Consider the following 12542-nt stretch of genomic DNA (forward strand, 5'->3'; position numbering starts at 1 on the left):
ATTACTAGCCTCTGGGCTTCTCTGGTGGCTCAGATCGTAAAGAATCTGCCCGAAACGTGGGAGACCCGGCTTCGATCCCTGGGATGGGATGATCCCCTGCAGGATGGCATGGCAACCCACTCCCGTATTCTTGCCTGGAGAACGCCATGGACAGAGGAGCCTGGGGGGGTCCATGTAGTTGCAAAGAGTCAGACACGACTGAGCAACTAACACACACACATTCCTAGCCCCTAAAACTGTGCCAGACATATAGGAGTAGATATTCAGCAAATTTTTTCAGCTGGAGATATTTAAGCCAATTAAACCATTTTAACATTTAGTTACAACTCTATTAGTTATCTATTGCTATGTTGAAAATTACCTGAAACTCAATGGTTTAAAGTAAAAATAATCATATATTATCTTTTACAATTTTGATGAGTCCAAATTTTAGGCATAGCATAGGAGAAATGGGTTCTTAATGACTGGGGGCCCCACGGGAAGGCTCAGAGGCTGGGGGCTGGAATTGTCCGAAGGTTCATTTGTTTACATGTCTAGTGCTTGACAGTGGGTCACCACACGTAGCCTTTCCATGTGGCCTGGGCTTCTTCGCAACATGGTGGCTGGGTTTCGAAGGTAAGTATTCTAAGAGAGAGAGAGAAAGCCTTCTATAACTTACCCTCAGAAATCACACTACATCATTTTTGTAACATTTAGGATAGTTATAAGGTATGTCTGTGTTCAAGGAAAGGGAATGTCAGAGGCATGTCAATGTCACTTTGTAAGAAGAGCGTGGGAGATGGGTTTGTGAGTTACATATGCCACAGTGGCTCAGACGGTAAAGAATCTTCCCACGATGTGGGAGACCTGGGTTTGATCCTTGGGTTGGGAAGATCCTCTGGAGGAGGGCATGGCAACCCACTCCAGTATTCTTTCCTAGAGAATCGCCATAGATAGAGAAGCCTGGCAGGCTAAAGTCCATAGGGTTGCAGAGGGTGGGACATGACTGAGGGACTAAGCCCAGCACACAGCAGCACAGTGTCTATAATGGGTCAGATACTGTGTTAATGCCTTTTCCCTTTAGAATATCTACTTCAGTTTCTTTAGTTCAGAAATCAACGATGACAACATTTTTTGCTCCGTTCTTCTACTTTGAGTTCTCATAAATCTAAAAAAGCAGAATATAACTGGCTGTCTTTTTCATGATTCAAGGTTGATTTACTTACTAATGTGCTTGTTCAACAAATCTTGATTTGAGCACCAACAACTAGATGCTAAGTTAGGTGCTAAGGAGAGAGGTGAACAGAACAGAATTGGTTTCTACCCAGGTGGACTGGTTGGTGGTGGGAGAAAGCCTTGTGACCATTATTTTATTTACGTGTAGATTCCCCACAGAGTCAAATAATAGAGTCATAGATTGATATGACATTCACGAAGGCCACCCTCCTTTCTTGGTAGGGCCGTGGCAACCAAGTAGTGGCTGACCATTCTAATTTTAAAACTATCCAGGGGATAAGAGAGAAAGTTCCTGATGATAAAAGTTTATGGCAGTTTAAGCTCATTTATCTTTTGTCTAGTTTTCTGTGAAGCCACAAAAGTATTCAGGTCTCTCTTTACAAACATTCGTTACACATTAAGTAGTTATTATTGATCACTTGTTAGCTCTTTACTTTCCTGGCTAATTTTTCTCAACTTTTAACTTTTCCTTAAGGGGTAATTATCTATTTTTAAACATTTAAATGTTTTGTCTTCTTCCTGAAGGGAAATTCAAAGTGTACACAGAATTTTGGATAATGTCAAGAAGCTAAGAAAGTGAGAGGATAACTTTCAGACCTACCAATGCTGTATTTCTGTGAGTACACACTGATAATACTGGCTTTTAATGTGACACCGCGTTGTTCGTACTTATATTGAATTTGTTGACTCTGATTCCTCTTCTTTGTAAGGTAGCTCCCAACTCATGTTTGTAACCTTGCTCTAGTTTGTTCTTTGTTCTTTTAAAAAAGGTTTTTGTTTTTATTGAAACAGAGTTGGTTCACAATATTGTATTAGTTTCATACATATAGCAAAGTGATTCAGTTATATATATATATATATTTTTTTTTTCAGATTATTTTCCATTATAGGTTATCACAAGGTACTGAATATAGTTCCTTATGCTCTATGGTAAATCCTTGTTGTGTATCTACTTTGTGTACAGTAATTTGTGTTTTTTAATCACATCCTCCTGGTTTATCCCTTCCCCCTGCCAATCCTTTTTCCTTTGGTAATCAACAGATTTGTTTTCTATTTCTGTGAGTCTATTTCTGTTTTATATATAATTTCATTTGTATTATTTAGATTCCACATGTAAGTGATATCATATTTGTCTTTCTGGTTTACTTAGTGTGATATTCTCTAGGTCCATCCATGTTGCTGCAAATGGCAATATTTCATTCATTTTTATGACTAATATTCCATTGTATAAATATATCCACCACATCCTAAACCAATCATCTGTCAATGGCACTTGAGTTGCTTTCCTGTGTTGGCTATGATGAACAGTGCTGCTATTAACACTGGGGTACGTGTGTCTTTTCGAATTAGAGTTTTCATCTTTTCCGTATGTATGCCCAGGAGTCACACTGCTGGATCATACAGTTTGTACTTTGTCCTTATATGTCCATGTTAATCTCTTATCATCAAAATTAACATCTTAAATGAAATTACTGGGATCCTATTTTCTTATTTTGATATTTTAAATATTTTAGCATTCTTCCTGACCTGGGCTTGAATGTTTGAATTTAATGTGTTTAGATAAAGCTGCTCTAAATACCCTAGTATAATACTAGTATAATTCATTTAGCATTATTGAACTCCTATTATGTGCTAGGCACTGTGCCAAGTTGCAGAGATCTGATGCCCAGTAAACAGGCATGTGGAGAAGGAAATGGCACCCCACTCCAGTACTCTTGCCTGGAAAATCCCATGGATGGAGGAGCCTGGTAGGCTGCAGTCCATGGGGTTTCTAAGAGTTGGACACGACTGAGAGACTTCACTTTCACTTTTCACTTTCATGCATTGGAGAAGGAAATGACAACCCACTCCAGTGTTCTTGCCTGGAGAATCCCAGGGATGGGGGAGCCTGGTGGGCTGCCATCTATGGGGTCGCACAGAGTCAGACACAACTGAGGCAACTTAGCAGCAGCAGCAGCAAACAGGCATGATCCCTGCCTTCTCAGAATCGAGTGTCTGGTCAGAGAGCTAGACTTAATCAACTGAGTTACATACCAAGAAAATGCTTGCTTAATAAGACACAGAATTGTGTGTTATTATAGAAAGAGGTTATGCAGAGATGTTGGGCATTTTAGTCAAATGAAATTTTAATTTTTGGACAGTTTTAGATTTACAGAAAAATTGAGAAGACACTACCAAGCATTCATTCTTGTATCCTGGGCACACAGTTTCTCCTGTTACTAACATCTTATATTTGTATGGTATATTTGTTACAGTTCATGCACCACTGTTGGTACATTATCAGTTAAAGTCCATCATTTATATTTATTTATTTATTTTAATGTATTTATTTTTAATTGAAGGATAATTGCTTTACAATATTGTATAAGTTTCTGCCATACATCAACATGAATCAGTCACAGGTATGCATATGTCCCCTCCCTTTTGAACCTTTCTCCCACCTCCCACCCCTTCCCACCCCTCTAAGTTGTTACAGAGCCCCAGTTTGAGTTCCCTGAATCATACGGCAAATTCCCATTGGCTATTTATTTTACATATGGTAGTGTATATGCTTCCATGCTCCTCTCCATTTGTTCCACCTTCTCCTTCCACATGCCCATGTCCATAAGTCTGTTCTTTATATCTGTATCTCCGTTGCTGCCCTGCAAATAGGTTCATCAGCACCATCTATCTAGATTCCATATATGTGTGTTAATATATGTTTTTCTCTTTCTGACTTACTTAAGTCTATGATAGGCTCTGGGTTCATCTACCTCATTAGAACTGACCCAAACGTATTCTTTTTCATTCCATTCTACATGTGTACCACAACGTCAAAATCCACAATTTCTTCAGATTTCTGTAGCTTTCACCTCATGACCTTTTCCATCTAGATTCCATCAAGAACATCACAGTAACTTTAATCATCGTGTCTCCTTAGGCTCCTCTAGGCTGAGATGGTTTCTTAGACTTTCCTTGTCTTTGCTGACCTCGACAGTTTTGTAGAGTGCTGGTCAAGTGTTTGTAGAATGTCCCTCAGTTGGAATTTGTCTGTTTTTCTCATGATTAGACTGGGGTGATGGGTTTTTGGGAGGCAGACCGCAGAGGTAAAGTGCCACTCTCGTCACATCCAATCAAGGGTACATACTGCCCAGCCTCCCAGAACTGGCTGGCCCCATCCAGTTCTTTAGCCCCAAGGGTGGCTACTCTTTCTAGTCCCTTTGAAGCTGCTCCCCTGCCACCAGGGTGCTGCCCTGGGTAGGTATGTTGTTGTTCAGTCACTCAGTCATGTCTGACTCTTTGTGACCCCATGAACGGCAGCACACCATGCTTCCCTGTCCTTCACCATCTCCCGGAGCTTGCTCAAACTCATATCAATTGAGTCAGTGATGCCATCCAACCATCTCATCCTCTGTTGTCCCCTTTTCCTCCTGCCTTCAATCTTTCCCAGCATCAAGGTCTTATTCTAATGAGTCGGCTCTTAGCATCAGGTGGCCAAAGTATTGGAGCTCTAGCATCAGCCCTTCCAATGAATGTTCAGGGTTGATTTCCTTTAGGATTGACTAGTGTGGTATCCTTGCAGTCCAAGGGACTCTCAAGAGTCTTCTCCAACACCACAATTCAAAAACATCAATTCTTCAGTGCTCAGCCTTCTTTATGATCCAGTTCTCACATCCATACATGACTACTGCCCTGTGTATACAGAGGTGAATTTGGTGTCGGGGAAACTCCCACTCTGAAATCCACAGATGTCTTTGGAGCAGATCCCCTCTTCCCATCAGTCTCTCTGGCCCAGACTCTGAGCTGCTCCCTAGAGTCAATGGGAAGGGAAAGTGGAGACACTGCAAGTGTGAAAGTGGCATCTGAGAATCTCCTCTGGGGGCACCACCTCTGGCCTCTTTCTAGGTTCTGCTTAGAGGCCAAGCCCCACTCTCTCTCCCCCCATCACAGAGAACAAGAGTTTATTCTCTTCTGGAGGACAGAGAGCTTCCCCACTTCATCCTGGTGGAGAGTGGGACACCGAGTTCCCCCTGATCTCCCACAGTGGGGAGGGAGCATCCTGGATCCTGTGCTCTGCTCTAAGTGGGGACCCTGGAGGGTCCTGCATGGCAGTTCTTGCTGCTCTGTGTTCCCAGAGGCAGGGGGAGGCTGGAGTGAGGAATCTGAGGTAGCAGAGGGCTTTCTGGGGGGAGTCAGGGAGGCCTGGCCTCTGCTCCGGAGGCCTCTGCCTCACCTCTGCCTTTTCCTAGGCCTAGGCCTAGGACTTCACCTCCATCTCCATTATATCTACTAGACCCTTATGAAGGACCCTGCTTCTCTCCTCCCCTTCCCCCACCAAAAAAAGGTACGTACTGTCTACATGACATATCTCAGTTGACATTGACCTTGACCAGCTAGTGGCTGAGGCTTTGTCAGTTTCTCCACAGTGCAGTTACCCCCATGCGCCCATGCCATCCTCCGGGAAGGCTGTCACCATGTACTGCCCACACATATGGAGTGGGTGGTTCTCTTCCACCTCCCTTGAGCATCTCCATAAATTATCTGGAATTTTTCTGCATGATTGATTTGTCTTTTCTCCCCCAGAAAGTTCATGTTTATAACCAGTTGGGTCATTTGCAAGCCATGTGACCTCTAGTGAGCTGCTTAACCTTGATGAATTTGTCTCCTTATCTTTATTATTTTTTAAATTAATTAATTTATTTTAATTGGAAGCTAATTACTTTACAATATTGTAGTGGTTTTTGCCATACATTGACATGAATCAGCCATGGGTGTAAATGTGTCCCCCATCCTGAACCCCCCTCCCACCTCCCTCCCCATCTTATCTTTAAAATCTGTCTTCCACATCAATTTTTGAGACATGGAAGTCCAGAATACTTTGTGCTTTATGAACTGTGACTCTACGGTTGTTTCTCTTAGTTCAGATTTCTTGTCCCCTGAGGCAGTCTTTCCTGGAGGTTATCTGCATGGTGCTCCCCACCACCTCTGGCTCTGGGAGGGGTGAGGGGACAGTGGAGGAGGGTTTGTGGTTTCAGGGTGTGGCTGCTGGTTGGGGACCCAGACCCTCGGGCCCTGGTCGGAAGTTCTGCATGGCTTGAAATTCTTCACCTTCCTGCCAGGAAAGCCCCTCACCTGGGTGATGGCTGTGGTTAAGATTACCCAAGAGCAAGCCGTTTTAGGACTGCGAACTGGGTCAGAGGTATGAGGAAGGGAAGGGCTTTTTCTAATCCGGGGACAGACAGGGTGTCAGGAGCATCTGGGTCCCAGGATTTCAGTGGAGGTTGCCTCCGCTCCTCTTTTGAGCATCCTCCTTTTCTCTGCTCCTCCGTGAGACTCTCTTAGGAGGATTTTTGCTTTCAGTTTTGTGCAAGTTCCTCATGCGGTTGCCCGTTGTGATTGGAACGATTGTCTTTATAAAAGACACTTGAAAGTCAGGTTGGAACAAGGCACGGTCTCTGCAGAGGATGTTAAGCATGTTGACTGGAAGCCTGCCTGCCAGGACAAGATCCCTCTGAGAACACCGCACACAATCTGCTATTGTCTCCGGGGATGAGACAGTGCCAACAAAAAATGCGAAGTTCCAGCCAAGAGGAGGAATCCTGCCTTAACTGCTTCACCACTAAGAGTCATTACGGGAAGGGATTGTGAGTGTGTGCGTGCCCTCAGTCGTGGCCGACTCTTTGCGACCCCATGGACTATAGCCCAGCAGGCTCCTCTGCTCATGGAATTTTCCAGGCAAGAATACTGGAGTGGGTTGCCATTTCCTGCTCCAGGGGATCTTCCTCACCCAGTCATTGAACCCTTGTCTCTTGCATCTCCTGCATTGGTGGATTCTTTACCAGCTGAGCCAGAAGGGAAAGAGAAGGCAAAACCCCTGTCCTTGGTTTAAAGCCTGCAGACCCCAGAGCACAGATGGGACCAGAGCAGAGCCTGTTAAGTGTCCTGGTGCCATGGAGCCGGTGGCGCCCTCCCAGGTGGGCACTGGTCAGCACCAGAGCCTCGCCTCCATTCTGAGCTTGCCTGATGCTGCAAGTGGGAGAAGTCAGTGCCCCCTCACTTACTTTTCCACCTTCTTGTTGTGGTCCCAGAAGTGTTCCTTAGGGCTAACCCTGTGCCAGGACTATGGGGTAAGTTTGGGGTAGCCGCATAGCTTTTTGGGCATCTTAAGGAGAGAGGATAAAATGCAATATGCAAGGAAAGAACTCAAGAAGAAGAAACAAGACAGAAAAGAACAAAGCAATTATACTGAGTTAGGTAATGGAGGCTCCCCAGGTGGTACTAGTGGTAAAGAACCTGCCTGCCAACGCAGGAGATGTAAGAGACACAGGTTTGATCCCTGAGTCAGGAAGATCCCCTGGAGGAGGGCATGGCAACCCACTCCAGTATTCTTGCCTGGAGAATCCCATGGACAGAGGAGCCTGGCAGGCTATAGTTCACAGGGTCCCAAAGAGTTGGATATGACTGAAGCGCCTTAGCACACACACAGGTAGTGGAGAGATTTGTCCTAATTTTATTAATTCTTTAATTTGCAACTTCACGAGTGTGGGGGCAGTATGAGACAGAAAGGGGAACTAAAATTCTCAAAGCCCCTTTTCCCACTTTCTCCCAGCTTCTGATGAATAAAAATAAAGGGATAATAATTAATTCTATGCAGGAACTCATTTTCATTTTTGATTCTGTTTATTATTTATTTAGTTTTTGGCCATACGGCATGGGATGTGGAATCTTGGTTTCCTGACCAGGAGTTGAACCTGTGCCCCCTGCATTGGAAGTGCAGATTCTTAACCACTGGACTGCCAGCGAAGTCCAGGGGAACTTCATTTTCTTTCTTCTCACAGCCTGTGTCAAGGTTTGAGCCTCACTGCCACTCACAGGAAACTCATCCTTGCTATTCTGAGCTCCTGTTCTTCACTTGCCCACCATCCTCTCCTATCCTTTCAATCAGTTCAGCTTTACTATTTAAAAATTCTAGTGCTGTGTCCTAATTCAGGGCTCCAGGCATTTTGGGAAATACTGGCTTCATGTGAATAACCCCTCAGGGATAAAGGACTGAGTCTCTGGGGCAATGGTCAGTATTCCATCCTCTTCTCTCAAGGCCACTCCATACAGAACTACTGTCTTCAGAGGAAAAGCCTGTTTCTGAGTCACCAAGATGCTTAGCCAGGTCCATTCTAGTTTCACTCACTAAAAGTTTGTCTGTGATCCTTTAGGACTTGTCTGTGGTGAAGGAAGGTGGACATCTGCTCAGGTCTTAAAGTTTGAGCCTGATTACTTTGATATCTGAATCGCAACTGGGTCTGGTTCCATGATGGATTTTTTACCTCCTAGACCTCTCTCTCAGAGAAGGCAATGGCACCCCACTCCAGTACTCTTGCCTGGAAAATCCCATGGATGGAGGAGCCTGGTGGGCTGCAGTCCATGGGGTCATGAAGATTCGGACATGACTGAGTGACTTCACTTTCACTTTTCACTTTCATGCATTGGAGAAGGAAATGGCAACCCGCTCCAGTGTTCTTGCCTGGAGAATCCCAGGGACGGAGGAGCCTGGTGGGCTGCCATCTATGGGGTCGCACAGAGTCGGACACGACTGAAGCGACTTAGCAGCAGCAGCAGCAGCAGCAGCAGCAGCAGTCCTCTCTCTCAAGTGTATCTGACCATCTTCCAGGGAAGCCTGGAGCTCATGTATGAAAAACTGCAGAAGGTCTCGAAGATATTCTCTTTCTCCAGAGAATTTCTTTAACTTCTGGAAGGCAGTTAGAGGAGCAGATCCCATTAGTCCAATTAGGGGACAAGCTGATTTGAGCCCAAGTTTCGATCTTTATGGCTTCTTTACTTGAGATTTGCTTTTACTTCAAAAGTATAGGACATCTCACATGAAACCCTGAAATGACTGCCTGAGCATCTCCACATTGGCAGCTGCTATACTTTTTTTTTTTTTTTAATCTCCCAGCACAGTGAGGCCACCAGTAGCCCTCCTCAGTGTTTCAGCTGCTTAGCAGAAAAAGCACTTTTTGGATTTGCTTCCCCATCTCTTGGCCTGTACCATAGACAAATGGATGAATAACTCGAGAGCAAAAGTGGCTTATTTTCCTGAGCTTCCCTTCTCTCTAGGATCTTGCATGTGTGTGTGTGCTAAGTCGATTCAGTGGTGTCTGACTCTATGCAACCCTATGAACTGTAGCCCACAAGGCTCCTCTGTCCATGGGATTTTCCAGGCAAGAGTACTGGAGTGGGTTGGCATGCCCTCCTCCAGAGCATCTTCCCAACCCAGGGATCAAACTCAGGTCTCCTGCATTGCAGGCAGATTTGTTACCGCTGAGACACCAGGGAAGCCATCTAGGATCTTAGCTTCTTGCATCTTTGTCTCCTGATGATCCTGATGCAAGAGACTGCTTGCTGGTCTCACTGTATGTATGCGAAAGTCACTCAGTCATGTCTGACTCTTTGCGACTCCATGGACTATACAGTCAATGGAATTCTCCAGGCCAGAATACTAGAGTGAGTAGCTGTTTCCTCCTCCAGGGAATCTTCTCAACCCAGGGATAGAACCCAGGTCTCGTGCATTGTGGATGGATTCTTTACCAGTTGAACCACAAGGGAAGCCCAAGAATACTGGAGTGGGTAGCCTATCCCTTCGCCAGTGGATCTTCCTGACCCAGGAATCAAACCGGGGTCTCCTGCATTGCAGGCAGATTCTTTACCAACTGAGCTAACAGGGAAGCTGTTGGTCTCACTGGTTGAGCTCAATTTCTCTGCATCTCAGCAGCTACTTTCTCTCCAGCCCCTCAATTAACTTTCCTTCTGCCAAGGATCTTGACCTTCTCAAGCTTTTCACTGCCTTTATAGTCCTTCAGCATCATTAAATAATGTGTGTGTGTTGTCCTTCTTTTCTGGTTTTATACAGTTGGTCAGCTATCAGCCAGGTAGCAACATCCTGCCCTTGTTTTAAATGCCACAGATAGAAATAGTCCACAGTTTCCCTTTCTTCTGCCTTGTTCTGAGCCATTGGTTTTAACCTGAGGAAACAAAAATATACTTGTTTGATTTTACTTACAGCTTCAACATAACAGGTCTCATATTTGGGATTGCGGATGTGTTTTAAAAGACAGGGGTTCATATTTCCAGCTTCTGCCATTGTGACCTGGGCTTCCCTGGTGGCTAGGTGGTAAAGAATCTGCCTGCAATGTGGGAGGCCTGAGTTCAATCCCTGGAGGAAGCCTTGCAACCCAGTCCAGTATTCTTGCCTAGAGAAATCTCCGTGGGCTACAGTCCACGGGGTTGCAAGAATTGGACATGACTCAGTGACTAAGCACAGAACACCTACAGGGTGGTACTCTAGAGTAAATGCATTTTATAGCTACCATCTTACTGGTGAGAACTTCTCACTCTCTGGGAATCCAGATGAATCATCTGGGGTTTCAGCCAGACAGAGATTTCCGGCCCGGGTGAGAACAGACCATCTGTATCTCACTTGAGACAAAGGAGAAAGGAAGCCAAGGATAGATTCCTTCGGTTTCTTCAGCTGTGAAATGAATAGGAGGACACTGTGTGTGTGTTAGTCGTTCAGTCATGTCCGGCTCTTTGCGACCCCATGGATGGTAGCCCACCAGGCTCCTCTGTCCATGAAATTTTCCAGATGAGACTACTGGAATGGGTAGCCTTTCCCTTCTCCAGGGGGTCTTCCCAACCCAGGGACTGAACCCCGGTCTCCCACATTGCAGGCAGATTCTTTACCAGCTGAGCCACAAGGGAAGCTCCAGGATGACACTAGATGATCTCAAAAATCCCTTCTGATGGTGAGCCCACCTTCATTCTTTGGTCCCTTTATCGAGGATTTTGTTAAAAACTGCACATTTTTGTTTCCTCCAGCTGCTCATTGGTACTGTAGTCTGGGTTTTGACATTTGCATGAATTCTGTGCATCACTAAGTTTCTTAGGGTTACCATCACAAAGGACCACATTGTATTAAGAAATTCATTCTCTCGACAATTGAAGGCCAGGAAATCTGAAATCAAGCTGTCAGCAGGGTTGGCTTCCTCCAGAGGCTGAGGGAGAAGTCCTGTGCTGCTCTCTTAGGTTCTTGGGGCTGCTGGCAACTGTTAACTTTCTCTGCCTTATAGATGCATGTGTGTGTGTGAGTGCTAAGTCACTTCAGTCATGTCCAACTGTGTGCAACCCTATGAACTGTAGCCTGCCAGGCTCCTCTGTCTGTGGGGATTCTGCAGGCAAGAATACTGGAGTGGGTTGCCATGCTCTACTCCAGGGGATCTTCCTGACCTAGGGATCGAACCCATGTCTCCTGTATTGCAGGCAGATTCTTTACCACCAGTGCCACCTGGGAAGCCCGTGATGACTTATATAGGGAGAGAATCTAGAAAAGAGTGAACGTAGGTATATATATGGTTGATTCACTTTCCTGTACAACTGAAACTAACACAATATTGTAAATCAACCTACTCCAATAAAGAGCAAAAAATAAGAAAAAATGGATCTGGAATGTAAATCAATACATAAACAAACATATTTAAAATAAATATATATTTCAATAAGACTTAGATAAAAGGACTCTCAAACATTTAGATAGATTCAACTTTGAAAAAAGAATGATACTTACTTACCGAGTTTATAATGTTTCCCTGAAGAAAGAAGTAGCTCATTTTGTATTTTAAATTAGTCATTAGAGGAAAAGAATTCCATGTTTTCCGGCATCCAGTCTTTTAAGGCATTACTGTCTGCATCTCTTCTATTAAACTAGGACATAAAGAGGGAGGTGACATTATACATGAAAGCTGCTCGCCATCCAACTATGAAATCCTTTCTCATGCCGTTTCCGAGGGGTGAGATTGTACGGTTTCCTGCCAACATCTCAACTAGCTGCACTGTTTAAACATCGCTATTACCTTTCTGAACTTCAGATCTAGCTCTTCGATTTGTTCTCTCCAGCTCCTTAAGGCTTCTTCTGCACCAGTTTGGATTGTATTTAGGAATCTGGATGGATATGCTCATTATCTAATACAAAGTGACATAAAACACTCCTGCCGCGAACTCTGCCACATAACCATGCCCCGCTGTACTCCTGTGATTCATTTGGTGCTAGATTAATAGCATTTATGTTATTCATAGATCTCAGTTGACCTTAATCAGCTAGAAACTCCCTCCTTTTTATCTCTTTCTATACTGGGGAGGTTTTGTCCCACACAAACAATGGTTCTTTTGTACATCAAAGCACGTGCATCCCGCTACAAGATCTCAAGTTTTAATTTTCCTTGCATGCATAATATGTACCCCATCTCTGTTCAAACTCTGTTACTTCTTACCTATCTTTAATTGATGGGTAATAGAATTTT

At 44.4% G+C, this 12542-nt stretch overlaps 1 long non-coding RNA gene across 1 annotated transcript; it reads right to left on the reverse strand.

Annotated features, from left to right (window-relative positions):
* Positions 1 to 8120: 8120 nt before the first annotated feature.
* On the reverse strand, positions 8121 to 12344 carry LOC132346783 (uncharacterized). The gene is made up of 3 exons (XR_009496735.1): positions 12096 to 12344; positions 11814 to 11946; positions 8121 to 10211 (listed from the first exon to the last, which is right to left on the reverse strand). It is a non-coding gene; the product is annotated as an uncharacterized lncRNA (long non-coding RNA).
* Positions 12345 to 12542: the final 198 nt, after the last annotated feature.

This window comes from Bos taurus, chromosome 12 (assembly GCF_002263795.3).
Source record: "Bos taurus isolate L1 Dominette 01449 registration number 42190680 breed Hereford chromosome 12, ARS-UCD2.0, whole genome shotgun sequence".
In the NCBI taxonomy this organism is placed as follows: domain Eukaryota; kingdom Metazoa; phylum Chordata; class Mammalia; order Artiodactyla; family Bovidae; genus Bos; species Bos taurus.